Raw genomic sequence first — 12,303 nt, 5'->3', positions numbered from 1 at the left:
GTAGTTTTAACTGTTTTTACCAATAAATGTGTGAATGTACTATATAGGAGTACTATATGTTATGTGCACTGTTTCACTTGATGGTGTTTGGGATACCAGCACAAGAAGAAAACACATGAATTATGAAAGAATATATATTACACAATATTGATTGATTTTACATTTATGGACTCATTATGGACATTTTATTCAGTTATGTCACTTTTCATTTTTTGTAGCTATTATATAGCAGCGTTACATCACTTATTTTTTTTTAATTTGCTCTACCATGTGGATGTACTGCACTTAGAAGTGCATTTTTTCTCTTCTGTTCTGCCCAGAGTCTGCTTCTATTCCTGGAAGTGCTGATCTAGTGCATATTCCCACTGTCTCCCTCCACTGGTCTCCAAGGCAGATGCACCCTAAGAACTCCTCTTCCCTTCCTTTCTCAGCTAAGGACACCCTCCAACCTGCAAGCCTGAGCTATACAATACAATGGCCTGACAGGGAGGAACATCCATCCATGCCATTTGTGTGGATGGAGAAATGTATTTGTATATGGCCAGCTTTAGCCTTGGAGTGCAATTGACGTTACTCTAGTTTTCAAATTAGTTACAATACATAATGATCAATATGAGGACACAACAAACTACGTGACAATTACAGTTACATTAGCAATGTGGCACCCAATACTTCTGTATCACAATACCTCCAGCCCAGTGTTTAGGGGCCCATCCTGCCACCAATGGAAGAACAGGCTATTGTTGGAGAGAAAATAAGATCCGGCTAGCACATAACAGCTTTATTCTATGTACCTTTTGTATGAGTACTATATGGATAGAGATGTAACGATGAGCACTTACGAGAAAAAAGTACTAGTAGTTGGCTTTGTTATTATTCATCTCCTATTACAGCCATGGAAGTGCATTGTACACTCTGGCATTACAATAGCTATTTCTTCCATACATTGTTGACAATCTGGCACGCACTCACTGCAGCTATTTCAGGCAGGGTAATAGGTAACAATTCTGATTTCATTAGGCAAATGGCAATGTTTGAGGGTCTTACAGAAGATACGGCTCAAATCGCCAGCAAGACGGATTACAAATACAAATGGAAAACAATGGCTGTGCTCAATATTTGTGTAATTTAAAAGAGACTCAAAAAGAATTCTAGTCTGCATATTATTACAAGTGAACCAATTCATTTTGGAAGCATGCTCTTTTGTATAAGGTTTAAAGAAGATCTATCATTATAATTATTATTTTATAGTTCTGTCCTCTTTGGAACTTATGATCAACATGTATAAATACATCAGTGGTTCATATAGTGAACTCGGTGTAGAGCTATTCACCCTGAGGTCATCACAGAGGACAAGGGGGCACTCTTTATGTCTGGAGGAAAAGAAATTTAATCTCCAAACACGGAAAGGTTTCTTCACAGTAAGAGCTGTGAAAATATGGAATAGACTCCCTCAAGAGTTGGTTCTGGCCAGCTCCGTGAATTGCTTTAAAAAAGTCCTGGATTGTTTCTTAGATACACAGAATATAACTGGATACTAACATTTATAAGTAAAGTTGATCCAGGGAATATCCGATTGCCTCTCAGGGGATCAGGAAGGAATTTTTTTCCCCTGCAGGAACAAATTGGATCATGGTTTTCTGTTTTTTTTGCCTTCCTCTGGATCAACTGTGGGTGTAGGATTATAACTGTTTTTTTTTAATGGTTGAACTAGATGGACTTTTGTCTTTTTTCAGTCAAACTAACCATGTAACTATGTAACATGTAGATCTTTTGGTATCTAAATGCTTTTCAACCCTAGTTATCAGTACTGACCTGCCCCCCTCCCCTCCCACTATGGCTGATCCGACAACAGCTATGAAGGAGACGGCTAATTCATAGTTGCAGCTTTTCTTGGCTGTGAGCACTTTCCTGAGACAAGCAACAGCAAGAGGAATGCAGATGCTGACATCCCCCCCCTCTCTCTGCATTCTTCTTGCTGTTGCTTGTCTCAGGAAAGTTCTCACAGCCAAGAAAAGCTGCAACTATGAATCAGCCATCTCCTTCATAGCTGTTATCAGATCGGCCATGGTGGGAAAGGAGGAGGCGGGTTGGCACTCATAACTAGTCTTACAGAGCACTTAGAACATGGAGTAAAGTATTGCGTGTACTTTGTCCTGTAGGGGACAGAACTGTAAAATAAAAACTGTAATCATAGATATCCATTAAAATATAAGACAAATCAATAACTTTTTTCTAGTTTTAGCCAGAGCCAGGAAGGCTTAGAACTCCTGTTGGGTTTTTGCTATACGGGACTATTTTAGAGAGATTCACCCTCGCTTCCTTTCCTGTTAACAACAGTTTTACTCGACAGGAGTGAAAGAAAATATGCAACAGGGGTACAAAAAGAAACACAAATCTGCTAGTGGTTTGTAAGCAGGTTGAAAGCAGTTGAATAGGTGCTGTCCCAGACAACTTTTTTTGGCGGGATCCATGGGTCCGACCCACTGCGCCTGTGCATATAAAACAGAATATTAGGCTGAGTACAGAGGTCAGGATGATTATCTAGCTTTACTTCTTGTTGTTTCCATGGTTTTCCCATTTTCCTGGTTCCCCTGAGGAAAGCTGCACCTGGGAGGAGTACAAAGATATTACAGCCTACCACCTACCACTGTCTCATGGGCTATGAAGAGTTAAAATGTTAAAAGTCATTTTAGAGCAAGTTATGCATGTGGTTGCCATGAGCAATGAAGGTATAGTCAGCAAGTGACCTGACGTAAATATGTCTCCTTTATAAGTGAAATTGCCTCTAGCCACGAGGGAGATGTTGTCAGCACTCCCTATAACGCATTCTGTCTCCCATAGCAACTGGAACTGAACTGCACTGCAGAGGTCCCCTTCCTGAACAGAGGCATGGAAGTTCAAAAATTAAAATCAAGTGCATGATGGAGCCCGCTAAATTAACTAAATTAATGCTATTTTAGTTGACTAAAATATGACTAAAACTAAAACAATTCAGATAACTAAAATACGACTAAAACTAAAACAATTCAGATGACTAAACTACGACTAAAACAATTCAGATGACTACAATACAACTAAAACTAAATGGCATTTTGCTCAAAAGAATATGACTAAAACTACATTGAAATTTGACGTCAAAATTAAAACCGCAGATGATTTATCAGGGGGAAATATGCTCTGTTTAGGTTCAGCTTAAGACTTGTCCACCAGATATGATTCCAGGAAGCTAAATGTGGAAAGCACAATCCACATCTAGGAGTCCTCCTCTGGAGACATATGCTCCTCACTGTAGCTAAACGCATTCTGGGATTTCCTGTTTATAGTAGTTTGTGACCCCAATTGCTGAATGTGTTCATTGAAGAACAGAAATCATCTATCTCCTGTCACATTGAATCAAACAGGTAGATGAAGCAGATGTGTTCCTTGTCTGCAGTTACAGAGCAGATGCAGACAACCTGAATGTATGTTTATACTGACCTTGACCTGTGAGGGGAGCTCTCAAAGCACAGGGAAGCAAACGCATGTTTGGCATCCATAGATATATTTCATGATCTAATATGATAAAATATTCTTTACAGTTGCTTTGCCTGTTTATTTTAATGGTGCCTCCCACCCAGGGGTGGACTGACCATTTGGAAACTCGGGCACTGCCCGAGGGCCAGGGGTCAGTAGGGGGCCCCATGAGATGCCCCTGGTACCTTTTTCATAGACATTTTTAAGTTTGGGCAAGAACACAGGGGCCCCATGATCCCCTATTGCCCGGGGGCCCCATGAGCTGTCAGTCCACCCCTGCTCCCACCATCCCAGGAGCAGATAGCTTTCCTTCACTTCCCTACTGCTCTATACAACAGTTGGCAGCAAAAAAATACCTGGTACTTTCAGGCATGGGGGAGCATGTAGTTACCAGGGGTGGACTGACCATTCGAGCACTCAGGCACTGCCCGAGGGCCCAGGGTCAATAAGGGGCCCCATGAAATGCTCCTGGTACCTTTTATAGGGTTTTTTGGGTGTGCTTTGAGTGTGGGCAAGGACACAGGGGCCCCATGATCCCCTTTTGCCCGGGGGCCCCATGAGTTGTCAGTCTGCCCCTGGTAGTTACGCTCCCATGTGACCACCCTGGTCCTTGCCAAGAGAGAAAGTCCTCAGCCTTGTATAACTTCAAGCAAACCCAAGAAAAGACAGATGATCTTCTAAAAGTATCAGTAGAGCATGCTTTGGACATCCAGAGGGGATATTTATCACCTTTGGATGTAGCCCAGAAAACACATATGTGTAATATGAGATACATTCTACAAAGTTGGATGTGAAGGAATTCACTTATGTATAAACCTGATATCCAGACGTCTTCTGTGGATGGTACTGCTGTTGGATATATCTAAGTATTTGACTACAGAGTAACAAGACTTTACAGGGAAAGGCTCACCTGAGCAAGTGACCAAGTATGTAGATCATCACAGCAACAATACTTTGGGGTAGATTTACTAAAACTGGAGCAGTCAGAATCTGGAGCAGCTGTGCATGACAGCCAATCAGCTTCTAAATTTAGCTTGTGCAATTAAGTTTTGACAATATAGCCTGGAAGCTGATTGGTTTCTGTGCAGAGCTGCACCAGATTTTGCACTCTTTAGTTTTAGTAAATAACCCCCTTTGCATTATTGCCTGGGAGAGCTGATCGGATACTGATTTTCCAACATGACTATTCAACAGAAGCTGGTGGTTAAATCAACTTCTATTGAAGAGAAAACAATACATGTCCTGAAATCAGCCGGTTCCTGCTGCACTTTCAGTACGTGTACCGGGATTAAGTTGTGATTTGGAGCTCACATAGTGATAACACTCCACACCAGGGACAGACTGACAACTCATGGGGCCCCCGGACAATAGGGGATCATGGGGCCCTGTATCCTCGCCCACACTCAAACCACTCCCAAAAAAGCCTATGAAAGGTACCAGGAGCATCTCATGGGGCCTCCTACTGACCCCGGGCCTTTGGGCAGTGCCGGAGTGTCCGAATGGTCAGTCCACCCCTGCTCCACACATTTATAAAGCACCATGCTATGCTTTTCAAATGAACAGATCACTTCAAATCACTTGCTTTGAAACTCTGAGGTAGAGAACAAATAAAATAAAAGGAGGAAAGAAAAAAAGCTGGGAGGACAGCTTGGTCAGGAGAACCCATGCAATTATCTCTGTTAAGCAAAGTGAACTCAATGATATATTGCAGGCTCTACACATCTCATGAATTGGCTGTAAAGTGCATAATGCCATGTAAAGCAAGGGTAGATTCACACCAAGTGTGGTGGGACTGCATTGGGTGACTATTCCAGTGCAGTCCCACTGCACCCCCTACTGCAAGACTAGTTTGTCACCAGTGTGGTCGGTTCACAGTGGTCAGTATGTGCGTGTGCGTACACATGAATAAAATATTTGCCAGTATTGGAAAATGCCCATGTATACACGCGTATAGATGTGTATGCACATAAATTACTGCATTCAAACATAACATTTTCTATTTTGGTTTTACTGCTCAGAACCCATGGCTGTATTGCCGACCTTTACACAGCTGTGTGCAATGTTCCATTGACAACAATGCACCAGGGTTCAAATCAGTAATAAAGTGAAGTTTTTTTACTCCCATGTGCAAGAGGCCTAATACTGTGGAGTAAAGCTCTGTGCTATTAATGAAGAAAAAAGATAAAAAGACCTAAAGTCTGCCACTTCCTGTTCAAAAAAGAAATTTGGCAAAAACCAATGAAACAGCATAGTGGCTAAATGGTTAGCACTCCTACCTGGCAGTGCTAGTGTTTTTGGTTCAAATCCTGGCTGTGGCACCGCCTGCCTGGAGTTTGCATGTTCTCCCTGTGCCTGCGTGGGTTTCCTCTTGGTATTCTGGTTTCCTCCCACACTCCAAAGACATGCTGGTAGGTTAATTGAATCCTGTCTAAATTGGCCCTAGTATGTGCATGAATGTGAGTTAAAGACCTTAGATTGTATAACCCTTGAGGGTTAGGGACTGATGTGAATGTGCAATATATATGTAAAGCACAATTTACACAATTGACGGCACTATTTAAGTACCTGAAATAAATAATGAAACATTAACCTCTTTTCCAGAGGTGGGTCCCCCCCAACTTTTGTTGGTTGCTGCCTTTCTAACACTTCCCCTCTTGGCCAATGGTGGGTTCTGGCTGAGGTAGATGCACTGATGTAGATTCATACTTGTGCGGCTGCATTTTCCTGTGTTTTTTGTAATTTGTTCAATTCGCTTTTTATGCATTTTTCATGTATTTTCAACATGTTCCCAATGAAGTGTATAGTGCCAAAATGCACTATGTTGCATCAAAATAAGTGCATCTGCACCTTTTCCAAGTCACATGGAAGCATTTGTGTGAAGAGGCCCCATAGACTTTAATGGGATCCCTCTTCAGCCATGCCTGATGGCAGATAAATACATATCCCAGAATAAAATTCCAAGATTTAAATTGTGGTGGAACCCTCCTGGTAATACCAATTAATACTCTGAGGCACCATCCCTGTTTGCAAGAGAACAAAAAGGCTCACCTTTTTTAAGATTACAAATACTGTCTACATGTACGAGGGGAGTAGATTCTTGCAAAGCCACTCTCTAGCAAAACGCATTGATCCATAAATTCCCAAAGATTATATATCAGAGATGTTTCTAGTACATGTGGCATATGAAACGTGATGATCTGTTATGCTATTTTGAATTGCATTAATAAAGACTCTTGTGATTCTTTATATATGTATTCTCTTGGTTGCACATTTAAAGTCCGAAAGCATTCTCTCTCCCCCATATTGCTGAATGTGGGCGGGGGAAGAGCCTTTTTGTTGTCATATCCCATATTAATCTAGTGCTTTGGAACAGAGGTTGTCAATTTATGAGCTAAAATGCGGCCTCTGACATCAGTAAAGGGATGCATGTAATGTTCAATATATGTAATACTCGAGAGGACTGTCAGAAACTACACACCTAGTTGAGGAAATGAAGGCCAGAGAGTCTAGACATGCTACATTTTTGGCTGGGGATAGCCTGCAAAAGAAAAAATCGGGAACATGTCACATTAGCTAGTAGAGATCAATGCTATTACCCTAATCAATGTTTCCACTACAGACTGCTAAAGTCCAAGAGCCACACATCATATACCAAAGGGCCACACGCACCAAGGCTTTAGAAGGTGCCAGAAAGAGGGTGACACTGAATATGTTTTCAATGAGCTGTACGTGTACTTTTGTTGGTAACAGATTCTTTTTAACCTTTTCCCACAAATAGCAGAATGACGAAAAAGTGGGACTCTCATCAATCCGGGTGGGCGACATATGACGTCCTTCCCGGTTCGCGCCTCGCATGTTCCCTCAGGGCTGCACTGTGGGGAGATCTGTCACTGTCTGTGTACCTTGGACACAGCCGATGACAGATCTATATACTGGCCATTGCCAGTGCCATGTAACCTCCTGTGACCAATCGAAGCAGGTCACATGACAATTGTAAACAGTGGATGGCTTCCTTTCATGCCATCCATTGTATACAATTGTGTCACTAGCTGTGATTGGTTATAGTGGTCACATGTACAGACTAGGCCAATCATAGCCCATCTGTGTCATGTGATTTTCCAAGGCCAATCACAGCTATTCACAATGAAAAAACCTGAATGAATCGATTTCATTCAGCTAAATGCTTGCTTATAGCAAAGAAATTATTTGCTATAAGCAATCATAATGTGTAAAAAAAACAAAAATAATGATCACTTCCCCAAAGTAGCACAATGTTACTATGGTAACATTATACTACTCTGGTCACAGTGTAGTATGGAAAAAGAAACTTTAAAAAAGATAGAAATGTAATAAAAAATACAAAAATTGAAAAAAATTATTACTTTTTTTTGTACCAGTCAGTGTCCCTGATCACCACCACACCAGTTATATGATGATGTTGTACTGCACTGGTTACTATATGTAAACACATTTTTTTAAAATTGTGAATTTTTTTTTTATTTCTTCATTTTCCTAAAAAAATTATGACAAAAAAAATTACAACTTCAAAAAACTTGCCATGCCTCTTGCTAAATATCTCGGGCTGTCTACTTTGCAAAAAGTGGTCATTTTTGGGATATCTGTTCTGTCCTGATATTTTTGGGCCTCAAGAAATTAGATTGGCCGTCAGTACTTCAGGATTGATCAATTTTCAGATATATCCCATAGTTTGTGAACTCTATAACTTTCCTACAAACTTAATAATAAATACTGATTTGGGTTATTTTCACCAAAGAAATGTAGCAGAATACACCTTGGCCTAAATTTATGAAGAACAATTTATTTGCAAAATTTTATTACAGAAACAAAGACAAACGTGTTTTTTTTTCAAAATGTTCTGTCTTTTTTTGTTTGACCTGAGCAGGAAGGGGGTAAAAGTGCCCACTATTGAAGTGGTTAATAATATATGGAAAATAATGATCAGAATTCTGGGAAAACATATTTAGGCCATCGGTTCATTGTTTTTGTTGGAGGACAAATTAGATCTTATGGTGAATGTGTGGGCAAAATTATTATGCTTGGGATATCTGGCCTGGAATTTACATCAGGGCAATAATATGGAAATTAGTATTTCACAGGCACTGAGGAACCTAGGAGGTTATACTTAACATTAGTTTGATTAAAAATATAATGGAGACTGGGAGAGCCAAACGTTTGAAATGTTGCCATGACTACATTCAACCTGAAAACAATACCGCTGTGTTAAAAAATGATCCCAAAGGGGCCAGATCCTTGGATTTACTAAATATAAAAATATGAGAACAGTCTGAGTAATCAGGTTGGTGATATTGCAAGACTGACTGATTTCTCGGGGTAACGAAAGCCGTATTTATCATACAGTACTTGTCAGCCAGCACACACTGCAAAGGGATAAGACAAAAAAGAATGGAGCTAAACCAAGCCAATCACATTCTTCTGAAGCATGGAATGTGATTGGTTTTCCACAGTTTTCTTTAGCTTTCTTTCCACCAAGGTTTGTGAATCAGGGTCACTGTAACAGCCTACAGAATGTTTACCTCATTCTTTTATTTCTGTCTTGTCAAACCAGTTCTGAATGCATGTGGGAAAATCCTGCAGAACAAATGAAGGGTTAGTAAGAGTAGACTGCCGGAGGGAATGGCAGATCTCTTGGAAGCTTAAAGAGACCCTGTCACCACTTTCTACTGTCACATCTGTTATTACAGAAGTATTGCCTACTGCAGTAATTAGAGGAGAGATATCAGCCTAAGGTTCCCATACATCCCTGTTTCCTGGGGATAGTCTCCATTGTGAGGGATCTCTCCCCTGTAAATGGGGGGTCCCGGCATCACCACCAGGAGATGGGCACCGTAGATTAAACATTGCAGTGTGCAGGCTCTAATTCAAGTCACACTTTGCAATCATCAATCCAAAATGGTGCCGTTGGAGTGGCCTGTGTGGTGATCCATGTTGACCTGAGTTGGAGCAGATCACTGCAATGGCTACTCTGTGCTGCCTGGCTCTTGGGGATGATGCTGGTGGTGACCAAGAAACAGAAGAGGAAAGTCAGAAGCTGGACTTGAGGGATCCTGACCCTGAACTCCAAGTGTTTCTAATCTTGACCCCTGTGCTCTGTGTGTTACTTACTACTAAACTAGGTGTGATACTTAATCCTGATTCCTGACCTCTGTATGTTACTTAACCCTTCCCGATGACTGTACGCAAATATACAGGGCTGTAGATATGCATACTGTATCTCTCTTTATGTGCTGGGAATGCACTGCACAGTGCACTCCCAGCACAGAGAATTGGCTCTCACCGAGAGTGCTGGGTCTACTACTAATGATCGGGACCCGGGACTCCCGGTTCCGGGTCACCTGATCACTGTGATAGCCTCTGATTGATCAGTCACTATGAGTGTGCCCCTATGTTAACGTCCTCTTCTGAATGAAGTGAAAGATACATTGTATCTTTCTCTTCTTGCAGGAAAGAAAGATATAAACAAACAAAAGTGTGTAAAAAAGAAAGAAAAAAATTTAAATAAAACATTAAAAATGAAGAAAAATATAACTAGATCAAGGTTTGCCAGGGTTAGTGTTGGGATCAAGGTAAGGATCAGTGGTTGGGGCAAAGGTCACTGTCGGTATAGTTTGGGTAAATTTTTTTAAATGTATATTTTCAGTAAAATGTTAAAAAAACATTTTTTTAAATTAGTATCAGTGTCAGTGTGTTTAAGGCCCCTTTCACACTGATGATCCAATCAGTCCGCCTTTCAGTTTCTCATGCAGACCTGATCGGACCATTCATAGCTCTCTATGGACATGTGTCCGCTGACACCCACCGCTATCCGATCCTGTACGCTACAAACAGATGGATGGGGATCCACTCCCTAACTATCCAGCAGATTGGATCAGATGACAGTCGGATGGAAACGGACAGGCGGCCCATTTCCATCCAACCACCTCATAGAATACAGTGGGCTGTCTCTGTGTCCACTGTACATAGTGTATTGGATATGGATCTGTCATCCGCCTGCTTAGCAGGGGTCAGTGGAGAGATCCCCCGCCGAGCAGGAAGATCCACTTGACAGAGTCCGCCCCTTGTGAATAAGGAATAGAGGAGAAATCTTCCAAGGTGGACACCAGTTGTGGTGATAACCGGGATTCCCGCACTTCGGAGGGATTTCCTCTCACTTCCTGTCCTGGTTGTGGGACTATCATTCATCTATATTATATTTCTACTTTCCTACAGCATCAGCACTTGTCTCCAATGTATAGTACTGGAGGTGCCAGAGTTTGTCCACAACCACCACTGACCTGACCTAGTATTCATTGTTCATACTTCTGATAGTACCTAATCACCATGGAAACCTTCCCTCAGAGTAAACATAGGGAGAGAGAGCAAGAGCTCTGAGGACTGTACCATCTTCTTTTATTCCAGGGGAAGAGGGCTCTGCAGACTGCAGAACATGGACACAGACCACCAAACAGCTATTACTTCAGAATAACAAAAGTGATGATCGGCCCCACTATCCCAGTGACCCTTGGCTTCACTGTTCCTGCCTATTGCATGTATCCCGGATGCTGACCGCAGGAGATTTACACGTAAGTTCTCTTGTAATAAAGTCTCTATGTTTTAACCCATGCTGATCTGGCGCCCTGCTTGTCCTTTTGGAGAGAGAGCTCTGCAGACTATACCATATATTCAATGGGACAGAGGGTTCTGTGGAATATACCATCTTCATCTATTTTCAGGGGGGGAGGGCTCTGCAGGCTATACCATCTTTCTCTATTTGTAGAGGGGAGACAGCTGTGCGGACTATACCATCTATTCACCAGGGAAGAGAGCTATACCATTTTCCTCTATTCACAATGGGAGAGGGGTGACTATACCATCATCACCTATTTGTGGGGTAGAGGGCTCTGTGGACTATACCATCTGAACTTGTTTGAGGGGGGAAAGAGAGCTGCAGACTATACCATCTTCATCTATTTGCAGGGGGGGGGAGAGAGAGCTCTGTAGTGTTTACACCATCTGTTCACCAGGTGAGAGGGCCCTTCGGAATATACCACGTTTTTCTGCTTGTGTGGGGAGAGATCTCTGCAGACTCAGACTGTACCGTTTTCCTCTATTTGCAGGGGGGGGGGTGTGAAGACTCTGCAGACTATACCATCCTCATCTATTTGTGGTGGAAGAGGGAACTGCAGACTATACCATCTTCTTCTTTTTGCAGGGTGAGAGGGCTCTGCAGATTATACCATCTTCATCTATTTGTGGGGGAAGAGGGAACAGCAGACTGTACCATCTTCTTCTATTTGCAGGGTGAGAGGGCTCCGCAGATTATACCATCTTCATCTATTTGCGGGGGAGAAAGCTCTGCAGTTTACACAATCTATTCATCAGGTGAGAGGGCTCTTCGGAGCATACCATGTTTTTCTGTTCCTGAAAGATCTGTGCAGACTATACCATTTTCCTCTATTTGCGTGGGGAGAAGGCTCTGCGGACTATACCATCTTCCTCTATTCGCGAGGGAAGAAGGCTCTGCAGACTATACCATCTCTATTTGCGGGGTGAGAGAATTTTTTATTATACCATCATCAATTGCGGGGGGAGAGGGTACTGCAGACAATATCATCTTCATCTATTTGTGGGGGTAGAGTGTTCTGCAGATTATACCATCTATTCACCAGATGAAAGGGCTGCTATCTTCTTCCATTTGCGTGGTGAGAGGGCTGTGTGGATTATAGCAACTTCCTCCATTTTGGGGGAAGAGGGCTCTGCGGACTATAC

The sequence above is a fragment of the Staurois parvus genome, unplaced genomic scaffold (assembly GCF_062004578.1).
Source record: "Staurois parvus isolate SC_StPar_1 unplaced genomic scaffold, SC_StPar_1.0 ptg000432l, whole genome shotgun sequence".
Classification (NCBI taxonomy): domain Eukaryota; kingdom Metazoa; phylum Chordata; class Amphibia; order Anura; family Ranidae; genus Staurois; species Staurois parvus.
The sequence above is the reverse complement of the archived record's forward strand: the minus strand, read 5'-3'. Positions refer to the sequence as shown.